Here is a 16,275-nt window from a genome sequence, read left to right as displayed (position 1 = left end):
TGTGTGCACTAAGAGCGTGCATGCACATCTGTACGGTACCGTGCACACGATAGGCATGTTTCATACACCTGCTGATCACGTTACCTGTGTATAGGTGCATTTTAGTGTGTTGGGGGGAACTACCTAAGTATATAAAAAAGAGTGCAATTAACACAGAGAAAAATTGGAACTAATATCGTGGGATGTTGAAAGGAATCTTAACTTGTATGAAAGGCATGGCCAGGCATGTTTTAGGGCTAGGGCTCAGCAGTGAAGACTGGCACTCCTGTGCAGGTCCTGCTGCTGTGGAGGTCATCTGCTGAGCACCTGCATTTTGCTCTGCTGAGACTCCTCCGATGTAGGGGGGGAGCGGGGCAGGCGGGATGGGTCATCCAAAGTTGGGGAAATCACCAGCAAAACTGCCCCTGAGAGCTGCAAAGTGCTTTGGCGGGGGAAATAACCGAAATATTAAAGTGCTCTTGCACAAGCTGAGATGGCATCAAGGAAACCTTCCCTTGGACACAGCGGCAACGCCTTCCGCGGAACTGCTCTATTTCCAGCTCTTTGCAGCGTTCAACAGCAATGAATGAAGAGTGTCTTCTGTATTAATAAATCATGATGTCACCTCGTTTCACGGGTTAAGCAATATCCTCTTCAGATGCTTATACTATCGAACGTAAGAAGGGAAACTAGAAACAAAGTGGATTTTGGGTACTTTCCATGCACGTAACTCTCGTGCTGCATGCATGGAGGGAGACCAAGACAGATTGCACAAAAAAGCAAAGTGCAAAGAAAATTTGAGCTGGGGGGAACTGAAAAGAAAAAAGGTCTCTTCCCCAGCAGCACCACTTTCTGAGCTGACTTTTTGTTGCTGGTTACCAACACTGTTTTGGCACCATGATCCACTTCTTTCCGCATCCCCGTGACAGTCTGCACTTACTGCTGTGTCTTGCCTCTGGCTCTCCAGGCCACCTACAAACGCTACGGCAGGGCAAGTTTATCCTTTCCATCCTCCCCTCCGCCTGCCTCCCTCTGTACCCCACATCTTCACTGCGTTTTTCCCTCCAGGAAATTTTCGTCTCTGCTTTAAGCACTTGGATTCAGGCTGGTACCTAGACCTATGAGCGGGGCCTGGCTGCTGCAGGGGATGTTGCCTGCGTAGGGCCTGAAAGGCTCAGGTACCTAATTAGAAATATGGGCAACATAGATCAGATTTTGCTTTTATTTTGCAGCTGATGGGCCAAGAGCACCTGCAGCACCAGGAATGCTTTTTTTTTTTTTTTTTTTTGAACAAACTTAAATGCGCCCGTCCTGCCCTGTGCCCATTGGCAGAGGAGGGACTGGCCCCGGGCAGCACTTTCTGCGCCCCTACTCATGGGGTTATTGGGGTGACCTGCCTTCACTGGGCAAATTCTGGGACTGCTATGGATGCTGATCAAGGAGGTCACTTGTAATTAAAAAAAAAAAAAAAAAGAGAGAGAGAGACATTTACTGCATACTTGAAATCATATACATCACATTTAATCTCTGCAGCCATATGCAGTTACATAGGCGAAAAATGTGAGCAAATGCACAGAAGAGAAATTGGGGACAGGGGCTGCTGTTTTGCAATGATTAAACAGTGCGTATGGGATGGGAGGAAGGGATTCCCGTGCTGTGGCTGGCTGGCCTGCGGAGCCGGGTGTGCACATCTTACGCACCGGGAAGCTTGGCGGGGAAGGAGAAGAGGGGCAGGCGCCAGATCGATCTGCTGCAGTTATTATCTGAAGCGGGCTGCATTTGCTGACCTCGCCTGGCATCACCAACCGGGTGTAAAACAGCTGCGAAGGAATTCACAGCAGTGGCTAGCAGGGAGAAATTAAAAGAATTACTTTTTTAGAAATCGAAAGATTAAATGAGGACACCGAAGTAAGGCTAGAATTTCTGGAGTAATACATCTTCCGGATGTCACTTGGATTTTCTCAGCAACACAAGACTAATGATTACTGCTTTATGCCCAAAGGCCCTGATTAAGTATGTTCTTAAATGAAGCGCATGCTTGAATATCCTTCCTGGATGAGGATGTTTTTTGAATCAAGCCCAGCTACCACCTCCCATGTGGCGCCCGGTTGTAATTTGGGTGTCCTTTCCATGGAATGAGTCATGTCCCACAGCTTTTCCATAGCCAGATACCGTCCTCTGTAAAACACTGCCGGCTCCTGTCCCTTCCCTTGCCAAAAGGCAGTGCAAACTCGGTGATGACAAGCCGAGCAGCACATGCAACACGGAGCATGGAAATGGCAAGGTCTGGGCCGCAGCTTCGCTGTGACACCGCCTTTCCTACTGCTGCTTGCAGCCACAGAGACAGGCGGCCTTACGTGCAGCTCCAGAAATCTCCACTCTTCTCCCCTGCAACTTTTACCCTGAAAATAAAGGCACGCTGGCGAGGTTAACACATGGACACGCACTCCTGTATAATCACGAGTGTACGGATATTTCTTACAAGCATCAGCAGCGGTGGCAACCGAGGGCAGCGGCACATATTAGCCTAGGTGGCTTGTGACCCAGTGGTGTGAGATCAGATGAGTGGTGTTGGGTGCTGCCAAGCAGCTGGAGTTAGACACACCAGAGACCTTTTAGGTAACACCCTTCTCCCTCAAGAAAAATAAGAGCTCCCCATTTAAAAATCAAAGAAGAAAGACTGATTCTCACTAAAAGCAAAGATTTAAAGCTGGCTACTATGATTTCTGAAGACTGATGTCCACTTACAGTAGATAACAATAATATCTAGCTCTTGAAAGTGCAATTACGTGAAAGATAGCACTAGTTAGAGATGGGTCTGGCACACACAATTCAGTCCGGCTTCCGACATGGGCATTTTTAAAGTTCAGGGTCACCCGGAGGTAAGGCTTGCTTTCAGCATGCTCTTTTGTGGCCAGTTCACATCTTTTTGTCTGTCTTGGCACTGCTGTGAGCGTTGGGTTGGACTAGATGACCTCCAGAGGTCCCATCCAATGTAGCTTAGCCCCTGTGTGTGCTCCGTACACCTTTTTGGTATTACCAGGAACAGGACTAAGGTGGGCAGCACTCCAGCTTAGCTGGATGCAGCGGCAGAAGGGACAAGTGGTAGACCAGGAGCTGTTTCACATGAGGTTACACAGCTCTCAGAGGCTGTGTGTTTAGCAACATGTCTTACTCCCACCAGTTGTCACACCTGATCAAGAGCTAAATCTGTGCACATGAAAGAAAGCAGATTTTTTTTTTCAGATTGCGAAGACATCATAGCTTCTTGCAGCTTTCACAATATCTGTGCTACACCAGTTTCGATTCCTAAATCTTTGATTTTGGCAAAGCTTTGTGAGGTGCCCTATGCCTGGAGCCCCTCACCTCCAGCTCTGGCTTGCTGAATCCAGGCGATGTCCCGGGAGTTTGCGGTGGCCCTGGCTGCAGAGCAAGCTCTGCATGTCAGAGCTTCGCTGTTCACGTGCTTACAGAAAATTTGCCTGCAGTTAAACTGTCCGTAATGATCTTACTGTTTCTGTCATATCTTCTACTCTTATTGCAGCTTCTTTGGGGTGGAAATCACAATTTATTTACTACATTTCTGTACAAGGCCTGGAGTGGGATCCTTAGGGGCTATGACAGCCAGTCCCACAAAACCAGGTGGAGCAATAAGAGGCAAGAAACTGTGGGACAACAAGACATTAGGTAAAGCTCACCGTCACTGTTCTCTGTACACGTTTCCATCCTCAGGGAAATACTGGATACCGACCCGGCATCCTTTGTATCCTACCATGCAGAGTTAAGGGGTTTGAAAATGAGGGAACAGCTGTTTACAAACACTCTCTGCACCCTCTCCAAAGCTGGTCCTCCTTCTTCAAAGTGTATTGCAGAGGATATCATCTGTCAAAATACATTAACGAGATGCTCTGGCCATTAGACCTTCTCACCAGGTGTTAATTATTACTTGGTTAAACACAGGCAAATCCTCTTATACGTGTTCTTCCCAAGGATAATGGATTAGGCTGATCCTGTATATGTGCTCACAGGGATGCACACATGCATATGTACACATGCACGCACGCGCCCGGGCTCAAGCTCCCGTATTAGACAATACGCAGAAGTGCAGTTAAACCCATACGTAGCTTTATGCTCGGACTCAGGGGTGATGGGTATCAAGGGAAAGGACGATGGCTCCAGCTCCAACTCGTCAATGACAGGGATTAATGCGTGTTTTACTCATCCCGCTGTACAAATTGCTTCCACAGAAAGGCGCAGGTCTCACCTTTCCCAAGTGACTGCGATGCTCAGGGAGCACGTGGCATCTTGGTCCTCAAGACATACGTCACCTGCTATAGGGGAGCCCATAGGCACATTTGGTGGCTCCCTCTTCCTGGCTGCACAAGGGGACCTTCTTCTGCAATTTCTTCCTCCGCAATGAGGCGGCTGAGGCTGATGTGATGTTGATGCCACCTTGCAGACCAGAAATGCTAGAAACAGCCTCTGGCGTGGGGCACCCCTCTACAAGTGGAGGCAGGCATGGCAGGGTGGTTTTATTTATGGAAAATAAGCCACTGGTTTATTTTCTAGCAGAAATTTGGGTTTTCATTGTCATTTTAAATGAGGCCAAGCAACTGATATAATCATGTGTCTCCAGGAACAGGAGCTCTGGAGGTAGGACTCCAAGTCCACTTTGGCGCAAGGTGAGGAGATGCTGAAAAAGACACAGCTTTGAGAGAAGCAAAGCTTAGCTTCACTGCTCAGTGCTCTGATTTCTCAGCCCCACAAATACAGAGCTCAGATTCCCTGGAGAGGGCAGGAAGGACAGCAAGAAATCCTCTCCAGCTGAGAGGTGATGCTGAAACCCACCTGTGCACCGGCTTTGCTCTCACTCAGCTCTGATCCCCAGCTCCGACTGCACTGGCGGGACTCACAAGCAGAAAGGGGGGGGATCAGTCAGTGCAGGAGCCAAGTCACTCACTTTCATGGCAATGAGTCCCAAGTGTGCTCAGCTTGTCCCATGCAATCAGTGCTTTGTAGTAAAACTAAAAAGACCCTTTTTCAAGAGGTACATGAAGAAAGTGCTTCTGAATGGGTGCAACATTACAGGCAGCTCTAATAAGGTGCTCTCTTCAAAGATCCAGACAAACTTTGTGGTGCATATGCATATATATCTCATTTTTCAGGACTTGTTGGCATTTCCAGACACTTGGGGCTTTGTCTTGGCAGCTGGCTCAAGGTCTCACATTGGCATCTGGGTAGTCTCACTGAGTTATTCACAGCTCTGACTTGCACTTGGTTTGATGCACTCAGAGGCACTGTAGTTGCCTGAAATACAGGCTGGGGGATTTTGAGAAGGCACAGTCTGCCTGAGAGGTCCAGGCTATGAGGATCTCAGCCTCCTGGCTAGGATTTACCAAAAAACTTTCAGTCTTTCCATGTAAAATGGGTCTTACTTTCCTTGGATCAGGCTCCATGTTAAGTGTGGGCTTTTCATGGAGACTTGCATTTGGAGTGAGCACCTGAGACTACAAGCTGATGTCTTGGGCCTAACGAAAGTGTTGCTTACTTCAGTGTGGCCCAAGTTTCTCCCTACCTCTTAGCTGTTTTGAAAACTGAATCCATGATTTTCCCTGGAGACAGGAGATTTGAGTGTATTGGGGTTAATTTTTTTTCATCTTCTCCTGAGTTTGTCCTAGCAAAGACAGAGTTGCCTACATGCCGTGCAGTAATCTGCTGTCTCATGAGGACCTGGTTACTCCCAGGAATCAGTATGCTCTTTCTTCCTGCATTGCTGCATTGTTGCAAATCATCTATAAATAGTATTCTTAAAGACCAAAGCTGCATATTCTTTATCATAGACAAAGCAAAGACCAGCATCTCTGCATGCCACCTCTCCTTGGACTCTGCTTCCCTCCCCGTATGTGCAGATCAGCAGTAACAGCGTCCTTCCTTTGAGATGTCGTTCTTCAGTTTTCTCAGACCAGTGACCTTTTATTTGAAAGGCTTCTTAAGGACACAGGGTATTCTGCATGGCTGAAATTACTGCATGTGCTCCACCAGATGCTGAGGCGTATTCCCTCCCATCCAACGTTACTCTGAGCATTATATTTTCTTGGCTTAGCACTGTTATGAAATGTCAGTGCTTCGCAACCTCTGACTCTCTTTTGCAACATCCCCAGGGGAACGCAGTCTCCTTTAAAACAGTGCTTCAGCTGGGCAAACCCTACAAACTTGCATCATCTTTTACTTCAGGAGAATCTCAGTCATCCCTGCAAGGCAGGTAAGATACAGCCGCTCAAGAGATGAAAGCAAGATGTGCTCAAAGTGTATCTAGAAGACAGTTGTTCGTGGAGTTATTTGAGGACTGATTTTGGTTAATATTTGCCTGTCACACAAAAGAGGGAGGAGCGCATCATGAAATTTCCTGATGACACAAAAATGGGAGTGCTTGTCAATACACAAGAGGCTCCAGGCTATCAAGCAGGAAGAGCTGCGTGACCTTGAGGATGGGAACAATATGGATGGGATGAACCTCAGTTGTGCCAAATGCAAGATTTGGCACGTAAGGCTTAAGCATAAGGATTTCTCTGGGGAAAAAAAAGAGAAAAAAATAAGTCAGTGAAAGACCCAAGTGTATTAGCTGGTCACAGGATTACTAGGAAATGGCAATGTGACATGGCCATGAAATGTGATCAAGGCTACATGATATATTTCCAGCAGGGCCTGGAAAGTATTAGTGACAGAGAACAACTGCTGATGGGATCCTATGAGGAGGCTGCAGCCAGCTTTATTCACCTGGATTCAAGAAAGATGAATTGAGACTGGAGCAAGCGTAACTAAGTGCTGGCAGGGTGCTTGGTGGTAGGTTGGAGACCCTGCTTAGCAGCAGGAAACTAAACGGGATTCAGCCTAACAAAAATTAAAGGCTGGAGTGTACATGATAGCTCTATAAATACCTTGTGTTATACTGAAAACAATGTTGGCACAAGGACAAATGGATATAAATTGGCCATTAGCCTGGGAATCAGAAGAAGGCTTCTAACCATTGGAGCAGGCAGGTTCCGGACTAGCACGAAACACAGCTTGCTTTAAGATGCTATGTGATCAATTTTTGACTGGCACCATTTGATGTGGCTGCTTGAAATGACTCGATGACCCAGGAAGTCCCTTCTCCTCCGAACTCCTGTTGTAGGCACAAGTCCCACTTTCTTGCTCGGACAGAAGCCCTTACTCAGCCACAGAAGAAGGCACAAATCCTTGCAACCCTGCACCGCTGTTTCAAGGCTTGGCATAACCTAACTCCTAATTTGTTAGTGGCAATTATTTAGATTTCACGCATTTCTTACAGAATAAATTGGAGACTTACATCAATAACCAGTTTCTTTTTTTTGTAGTTAATACTTTGTACTTATATAGCATCTTTCATCTTTCAAAGTGCTTTACATACATTAATTATTTAATTCTCCTCGTACCCCCTTTGATCTAGGCAAGTATTACGATGCTTAGTTTACAAATGGGGAAAACAAACACCGAAGAACAAATTCTTGTTGCTAGGCTCAGCCCACTGGGATCAAGGCAGTTTTGTGGGTCTAACAAACGGCTGGCTTCTGAAAGGAAAGGGTTCCTGATGTGCCTGTGGTCAGCAAGTGATCTGGCAGCGGCGGTTGGGCAGTAAGTATTTTGGATGCTCCCCACTGTGGAGAGGGTGAGGGAGAGGGGCTACAAGGGTGGGCTTTTGCAGGGCCAGGTGTGGGATGTAGGATAGATGGCCAGAAAATGCTGTCCAGTGCTCCTGGGAAAGACCCAGAATTAAGTTTAATTGAAGTATGTAGAACAAAGCCATCAAAGTGGCTAGGCAACCAAGACCCAAGCAACGGGAACGAACTCAAAGAGCTGAAGTAGGTATTGAGTAAGAGGTAACACTGATCAGGGTAGACGTGCGTTTACTGAAAGGACGTGAAACCTCCCTTTCCAGTTAAGAAGAAAATAACAGCTGATGTCGTTTTGATTGTTCTTACATTGAATGTTTATGTAGTTTTTCTGAGTGGCTGTCGGAAGCTGGTTTAGAGATTTTATTGCTGAATAACTGAGCAATTTTTCTTGCAAATTCACGCACTGATGTTCTGTGCGTGTTTGGATTGCTGTGATTGTGTGGTGGTGCTGCAAACGCACTCTGCCTTTTTCTGAGCAGAAGTCTCCTTATGCCCTTTTTTTGTCCTTAGTAAAGGACATTTCTGCCTTACAGGAGCAAGGAGTGTGGTCTATTAAGCAGAGCAGGAGCCTGGGAAACAACACACACGGGCTCTAGCGCTAATTCCGCCAGCGGTTTGGTGTGTGGCACTGCATAGGAGCAGCTGTGTTTCAATGCCGGTGCCAAGAGGAGGACTTAAAAGACCAGGCTTCTGATTTTGACAGATATTTACTCATTTTGTGACTAAATGAACACTATTCAGTGAGGGCTCAGGGCCCACGTCACGTTGTTCGCGTGGGAAGGGTGAGCTGGGCTGGCCCTGGAGCAGCTCCTGCGCTGCTCCTCCGTGTCAGCCACGATTGCGCCGTTGCCTTCTGGGGGAGAAAAGGGGAAAGAGCATGAATCTGGGCATACTTTTGCTATATGGAATATTTTTCTCGTTACTGCCAGAACACATTTCTCGAGAAGCAAAATGACTGAAGATTTTCAATTTCATGGTCATTTTGATATGCTAAATGGTGCCGAGAGAGTTAGTGGGAAATTAACAGGGTTCATATCCCCATAGAACGTGGAAATTGCAGTCAAAATGGTGCTGCTAAATATTAGTAATTAGCAAAACTGATTTTTAAAGTGTGGTAATTTAATGAGCCGCAAGCTCTGCTCACTTTATGTCACTGTTACCCACAAAATAGACAACACATAGGAGAGGTAAACTCCTCACCCACACAAATCCCTCGGGCACCTGAGGGTAACAATGGTGAGATACATGGAGCTGTATACTAAATACAAGGAAAATTGTATTAATGAAGCAAGGCTGCAAGTTTAATCTAACAAACACAGTGGATTCAGAGATGCAGTTATTGCAACAGTCTTTTTCTCTCACTCCCTTCTTCCTGTGCATTTATTAGCACTTATTTGTTATTACGTATTCCTTAGGGTTTATGTCCCTCATAATAGGACCTCACCCTGTCCCGTTGTAGTTTATCCACATTCGCCCTATCCACACATTTCCACTAGATTTATTAATGATCTGCCAGAACCTGAGTATATCGGTATGTTAGAGCATGCCAGCGATTTATCTTCCCCCAGCCTTTCGACCGGGGGCAAAGCGAGTGCAGTGGAGCGCTTCCCTTGGGGCTTTTCACAGAGCAGAGGCACGCATGCATGGGTTTTGGGCACTTGGAGCAGCCGTGGGGAGGACACGATGGTCCTTCCTTCCAGAAAAGCTCGTCCCATGGCCGTGAGCTAGCCCCTCAGGAAAGCTCCCCTTCTCACTGGTGCCCTTTCCCCTTATTGCAGAAAGCTCCACGGCATGAGAGGAGCCGAGCGACAGGCTGTGGTCTGCAGCCTGACCGGATGCTCCAGGCCCCGGGTGGGCAGGGAGAGGCAGAGCCTGCCCAGGAAACCAGAGAAAAAAAAAAAAAAGGAGGAGGGAGAGCAGGCACTAGTGTGGTTGTCTCCACTGCACAGAGCAGTGAGGCCTGGAGACATCTCAGAGCAGGACCACGCACAGTGGATGAGCGAGGGATTAGTTGGAAGTGCCCTCAGCCCATTCCCCTGGGGGAAACGCAAGCCCGGGGATCTGCAGGACAGGGAGCGGGGCATGGGGTACCTCCCCTGCATCACTGCGATATTAGGAGGCACATCATCATGATAAGAGTATTCAATAGGCTGGTAAGCCATCCTTGGGAAGACCAAGAGTTGCTTGTGCAGCCACGTTCAAATGAGAAACTGATGCACAGAGCTATTGACTTCTGCAAGGTCAGACTTAAGCTGAAGACCCTCCATGCTGCAGAACTGGGGGACTATTCAGGCACTTATCTCCAGCTAATTTCAATGGGGAGATCACACCTAAATATGCCCATTGAACTGGGCCCAAACCTTTTCAAGGTCACCTGGAAAAGCCTGCGGTAGACCTGGGAACCACCTGATGCCTTGGCCACAAGATCCCTTCCTTTGCACATAGGTCCTTAGCATGTAGGGGAAGCAATAAAAGTATGTCAGAAATATTAGGCAGTAGGAACTTTTGTTGTCTGATCGTGTAACAGTGTTACACTGAAAGCTCTTGAGCATATATACTTTAATAAATATCAGTTGACAAGGGTGGTGATACAGGCAATGATCAGATGACACAGAGAGACTGGTATATCAGGAGATTATAATGGGATCGGGATGTGTGGCCAAAAGCACACTGAATAGGCTCTGCCATCACATGATGCAGTATATCACAGTGTTGGGCCTCTTCTGCACAAGCCTGTGCATTCACAGACATCTGCAGAAATGCTGATGGTCCAGTGGCAAAACTTGAGTCTCAGCCCTAAGCCACTCTTTCACATCGTTGCTGCACAAGCTGAATGAAACAGTATTACTTTTAGGACACATCAGTATTGCTTTTAGGATACAACGCAACAGTGACACTTGTGAAATCTCGACAGATATCAAACACTTCCTGTTCAATCTATATTAAAAAAAAGGCAACAAAAGACTGTGGGCTATCAACATGTTGTAACTAAAACTACATGAAGCTTCAGATGGGAAGGCCACCTGCCTGGAATGAGACAAGCAGCAGTAGACATCTCTTTCAAACCAGTTTCTGAAGGTGAATTGCATTTGCACAGATCACTTCAATCCCTGCAATTCTAAACCCCTGCATATTTGACAGTGCAGCTGTAATCATTTTTTAACACAACTGTCTGGAGGTAGTCTTTTTAAATCAAGAAAAGGTACGAGTCCTGTGGTGTCACATTGTATTGATGGCCGCACGGCTCATTAGCGGGGCTGCAAAATGGCAATGCACTGCAGAGGAGTCGGATGCTTCGGGCCACAGAGGGACTGACAGTGGCAAGGAGGTGCTGCAGCCAGGTGCTAGCAGGGTTCTCACTTGGGATGTGATGGAAAGATTCAAGCTCCAAAGCCGGGGTGTTCTAGGGCTGTTTAGCAAAAAGGTCACCAGAAATATATAGCTTGTTGAAAAAAACAGCTTTTTCTGCCCCTGCCACTGGAAGCATTTTTGCTAGGAAATAGTCAAACCAGTTTGGCTGAACTTTTGCCTTCAAAAAAGTCAGTCTGAGGCAGGTACCCAGCATGGAAAAAATCACCTCAAACTGTTTAGCAAAGTTTTAGTTGACTGAAAAGGGGGTCATATAGTGGGATGTGTTGAATACCTTGAATAGCAACCAGCCCTATCGGCACTGTCTGTAGTACAATAGACTGTGCAGAGTGCATAATATGCCATTTTCAGGCTGTTCCAGCTGTGGTGTGCTCACCCAGCCTTAAAATGATGGTGGTGATGTCTCTGACGGTCTGTCATCTGCCTAATGCCAGCACGGGCCACTTGACATAGACATAGTCACGGGCAGTCACGCCCTTAGACATCTGCTGCTCAAGGGATATCAAACCTTGAGCTGAAACTATAAGGCAAAGGGAAAAACAACCTTTTGTCTCATGAATCAGTAAATGGGTGACAAGAGGATTTACAGTGTTTTCTGCAGCAGTGATGATGTTTTCCAGCCATTCCCTGGTAGCTTTGGTCACTGCTGGACTGGTACAGCACAAAGCCTAACTGGGTATGCTTAAATGATCTGGTTTTATGATGCCACCAACTTAACCTTTCTTCCCATTGCTCCTGAAGTGCCACAACATCTATGTCAATGCTAGATTTTTTTTGTTTTGCTTGTTTCTCTAATGGCTGTAATTGCTCCTAAAATCCCTCTCCTGCACTGGCTTCTGCTTTTGCATCTGTTCCATTAATGAGCACCCTAAGGAGCAAACACCCCCCCTACAGCTATATTGTAGCACACAACCGTTGATTTCTTGGGCTACGTTTTTTCTACTGCAAACAGGATCTCCTGCGTAAACAAGGCCTCGTGTAGCTGTGTTGGCAGTCCCGGCACAAAAAGGTCAATGGCCTGATTGCAGCAGAAGGCCGTTCAGAGGGACTGGGTAAGCTGAGGAGGGAGGTCTGGCCTTGCTGGGTGAAACAAGGGTGGTAGAAGGAATTGCCAGACCCTGGCGAACATCCCTGCTGCAGGTCTCGGCCCAGATCACTGCAGCAAGACCAGATCTCATTAGTAACACTGCTCGGACAGTTCTTGTTTTCAGCACAGTTATATCTGTAGCATGAGCCCCCTTCGCCCATACCATAGAATAATTTATATCGCATCTGCAGTCCTGGAGAGCCAGCAGAGAAGGTGGGAAAGGGATGCCATGTAGGGTATAAAGTCTTCTGTGTCAAGGGCCACTGGTTCAAGATGATGAGAAAGGCCTCCTGCAAAGGCTGACATGAAGGTGGAAGAGGATATCAATAAAGGTAGTACTGACTGACTGAGGGATACAAAGAGGAGAGAGTGAAGCCCAAAATAGATTGACACTAGAAGGTCCAGATCACTCTTCAATAGAAGGAAAACGGGGATGTTTGATTTGACTTCAGAAACGAGCAACGCATCACTGGAGGAAAGTCAGGGTGGGGATGCATCCGGCAGTGTGTCGCAAGAGTGAGATTTGCTGCTGCAGGAGCTTGCCGAGACCACGAGCTCAGCAGGTCTGAAAAAAATGAATGGGCTTTTATATAGACTGTGGGTACATCCCAAGCTATCTCATTTGGGATAATAAAGCAGAAGGGAGAGAAAGCAGAGTCTTTCAGGGGCCATGCCATGTGATAAATGCCCGGTGTTAGGAAAAGCTCTTTCCCTATAGGCAAGTTATAATTGGCCATTCTCGGTCTTCTTGTACCTGCTTTGCAGCACTCGGTACCTGAACGCCCTTGGAGACAAGATGCTGGAGCGGGTGAGCTGGGAGCCTGAGGCAGGGCAGGAACCCCTGTGCTCCTGTGTTGTGCCGTGTGAGGAGGCACGTGAGGAATTATAATTCCCTCTAGACACGTGACCCTGATTGCACAGGGAGTTCGTGTTCCTGGTGCCTCCTTCCATTTCGTATCTCCCCCTGCCATCCATGCACAGCAGCACCTGCAAATGGGTTTATTTCCCTTGCTGGGAGCACAAGTCCAACAGTATTTTCAGAAAAAATGAGAAGAATATCTACAAAGGAAACTGAAAATGGAAAAAAAACCAAAAAATACATTGAGTTTATCCATGCAAAGCAAACTTGCCAAAAGAAAAAACAACCGTCACTTTAAAATCTGTCATTAAGTTTCTCAGATCGCACCCCTTAATCAGGAGTAACAGTTGAAGAGGAACAGAGAGAATTTATGATGAGAAATGAGGACAGTTGAGCGCTGGGCTCAGCGGGACTAACTGCATGACAATATGGATAAGAATGATAATTGCATTAGCTTAGCCTGAAATGACTGGCCAGAGCTGGATTTTTTGGTCAGCCGGATTTTTGCAACGTCTTCATTTACTTTTAAGCAAACTTGGAAGGAGAATTACAAATAGATTAGGGCACGTCCGTCTATTCTCTTAGGGGCATGGGGCATTTCAGAAATTCAGCCCGATGTTGCCTGCAAGCTCTTTGAAATGCACAGGCCCCAGCGAGGAAATGCACTGGCTGCAGCGAGGGTCCCTCCTGCTTTTTCTGAGAGCTGGATTTTCCCTCTAAGGTTTTTTTTTTTTACGGTAAGATTAATGGGAGAAGGGAGCTCGGGCAGATGAAAACCGGAGGCTCCCAAATGAGGCGGCCCTATTCCTCGCCGTATTCCTCGCGTTGCAGCCCTTCTTCGCGCTCACGCGCTCACCTAACCCGCTTTTTACAGCTCGTTTATCTGAACCCCGCATAAAATAAGCGAGCCAAAATCAACCCGCAGCGGTGTCCGGCTCGCATTGCGACTCCGCCGGCCTCCCTCCCTCACTGCTCACGCCTGTGTGGCCTCCTCAGAGGCTTAAGCAAACACGAAACAGGTTAAAAACACGCTCCCGGCGGTGGCCCCTTCCTGAGCCGGCTGTGGCGCGGGCGCTTCCCGCCCCTCGCGCTGGCTCAGGACGTGCCACGGTGAGGGGGAAGCGAGGAAACCCACCTGGCCCCAGTGCCCGCACCGGGGGTTGCGAGTCCCTTCTGCTTTGGCAGGCCGCCCGTGAGGATTTTTTGTGTGTGTTTTTTTTTTTTTTTTTCTGGTTTTTGTTCTCAGCTCCTCTGCAAAGCCTTCAGCCAGGGCAGGAGTTCACTGCAGGTGCCCCCGTCTTGCAGACACAAGAGCCCGGAGAGGCTCTTGCTTTTGGGCCCGGTTTGGGCTCCTGCAGCCGTCTGCCCCAGGGGCCCTCAGGAGCTCCTGGCATTCACACCGGCCTGAGGTGACCCCGCCACGGTTGGGCAAGGCTGGCGGGGATTTCAAAACGCTTCACGTGCCTGGCTTTGCCTCCCAGCCCCTTTGCGAGGGGGTGTTTTCTATTTTTGCCGTTTGAAGCTCTTGGGAGCAGATAAAAAGCCGCCAAGTTACACAGCGAGCTGGTGTGTCAGACAGCGCGTTTCCACCTGCCCCTCGCGCTCCTCTTTTTCTTAGCAGAGTGTCTGAGCCTATTTGCTCTTCTGAACATATTGAAGACCACTAGGTCCACCACACTGCTGCTAAAACACGCTACTACTTAAGGTTGGCAATATATTCCCCACTAGCGATTTAAATGGTTACGGAGAAGTTATGTGATGTTTTCCGGTCCAAGTTAAACTCCAGGGATGCTGACAGCTGTATTTTCACTTTGTTTTGTTCAATTGCCTTTTTATGACCAATTTCATCCTAATAACCAATGCACTGGTTCGAGGCCCTGAGGTCGGTGTGTTGTGTGCGGGACCAGGCAGGAAAGGGCCTGGCGCTCCGGGTGCCAGGGCTTCAGCTGCCAGGCAGGACCATGAGCCCCACGAGTTGTGTCAGCAGCACAGCTAGGGCTTTTCTTCCTCCCTCTGTGGAGAAAGTCTGGACATCTCAACTGACATGAACTCTACCAGTGCGGAGGTGCAGGTCTGAAATTGCCTGATCCTGCCATCTGTGGTGGATCCTAGCAGGATCTCTGACTCACGGCATGGACTGTGTCACCTTGAGGTACGTCTGACTCTTCAGGCAAGACTCTTCCAGCAGATGGACTCTGGAGAGGAGCTGAGGAAGCCTCTCTGGGGGGGAGGGGGGGGGTGGTTCCTGGCACTGGACAGAGCTGTGCCTCTTTGCTCTGTTCCAGCCCCACAAAAAGCTGGAGACCTGAAGGAGATGTGCCAGCCCAGTGCAGGGCCACCTGCCGTGACAGTGTGCTGCTTCCTGTCCTCCTGCAGAGCAAATGTCACGGGATGGTCGAACCACCAAGGGCTCCCTCACATACATGTGCCTAGGGAAACACCTCTGACTGGTTGTAGCTACCCCTGAAGAAGGTGTTTAAAATGAAAAAAGAACATGCAATATGAATCCACAAAAAGAGAAAATTATAAACATCCAAGTTTTCTAGTCGCCCTAGGTTTGTGGGGCTCAGGGATGGGGACGAGCAGCACCCCTGTTTGCCTCACTGCGGCCCCGCTGGCTTCCCTCTAACGCCGCAGATCTGCTGCCTGTCTCTGGTCACAAAGGATATGCAGGTATTTGTACTTCCCAACACCTCTTCTTTTCAGGGAGCTCAGTTTGGGCCCAGCCTTTATTGCCCTGTTCAATACTTCACATGCCAGCCGTGTTAAAGAGGGCCATGGGCCACACCACAAGACCCACAAGCCGGACTTCCTTGCAAAAGATGAGGTCAGGCCTGGACCATTTCACAGAGCTCTGTAGGCTGGACTTAGGCCATGGCTCTTTTGGAAAAATCACAGGGTAAAATTCAAGTGAAGTAATAAAACAGAGCCACTTCCTCCTCTCTTGATGGTGGAAGAGACTCTTGGGGACCTGCTGCCTGCCCTGCTCCAAGTGAGGAGTGGCTGCGACTGGCGTCGCTGGCCCTTGAGCTGGCTCCAAGGCTTTGAACCCTTTTAAGGGGCTGCTGGTGCTGCCCCAAGGATGGAGCCGCCTGAGGATGGAGCTGCGCCACTGCCACCACCCCTCAGTCCCAGCCGGTCGGCATGGGCGACCGACTGGGGGAGCATGGTCCGGGTGGGCAGGGGTCCGTCCACGGTGCTGCTGCCGGGCCCCACTTTCTGAGTGGGGAGAGAAAAGGTTTGCCCAGCTGCAGCCCAGTCCCCTTGCCATGTTGAAAGCCCAGCTG

This window comes from Rhea pennata, chromosome 1 (genome assembly GCF_028389875.1).
Source record: "Rhea pennata isolate bPtePen1 chromosome 1, bPtePen1.pri, whole genome shotgun sequence".
Taxonomy (NCBI): Eukaryota; Metazoa; Chordata; class Aves; order Rheiformes; family Rheidae; genus Rhea; species Rhea pennata.
This window is presented reverse-complemented; position numbering follows the sequence as displayed.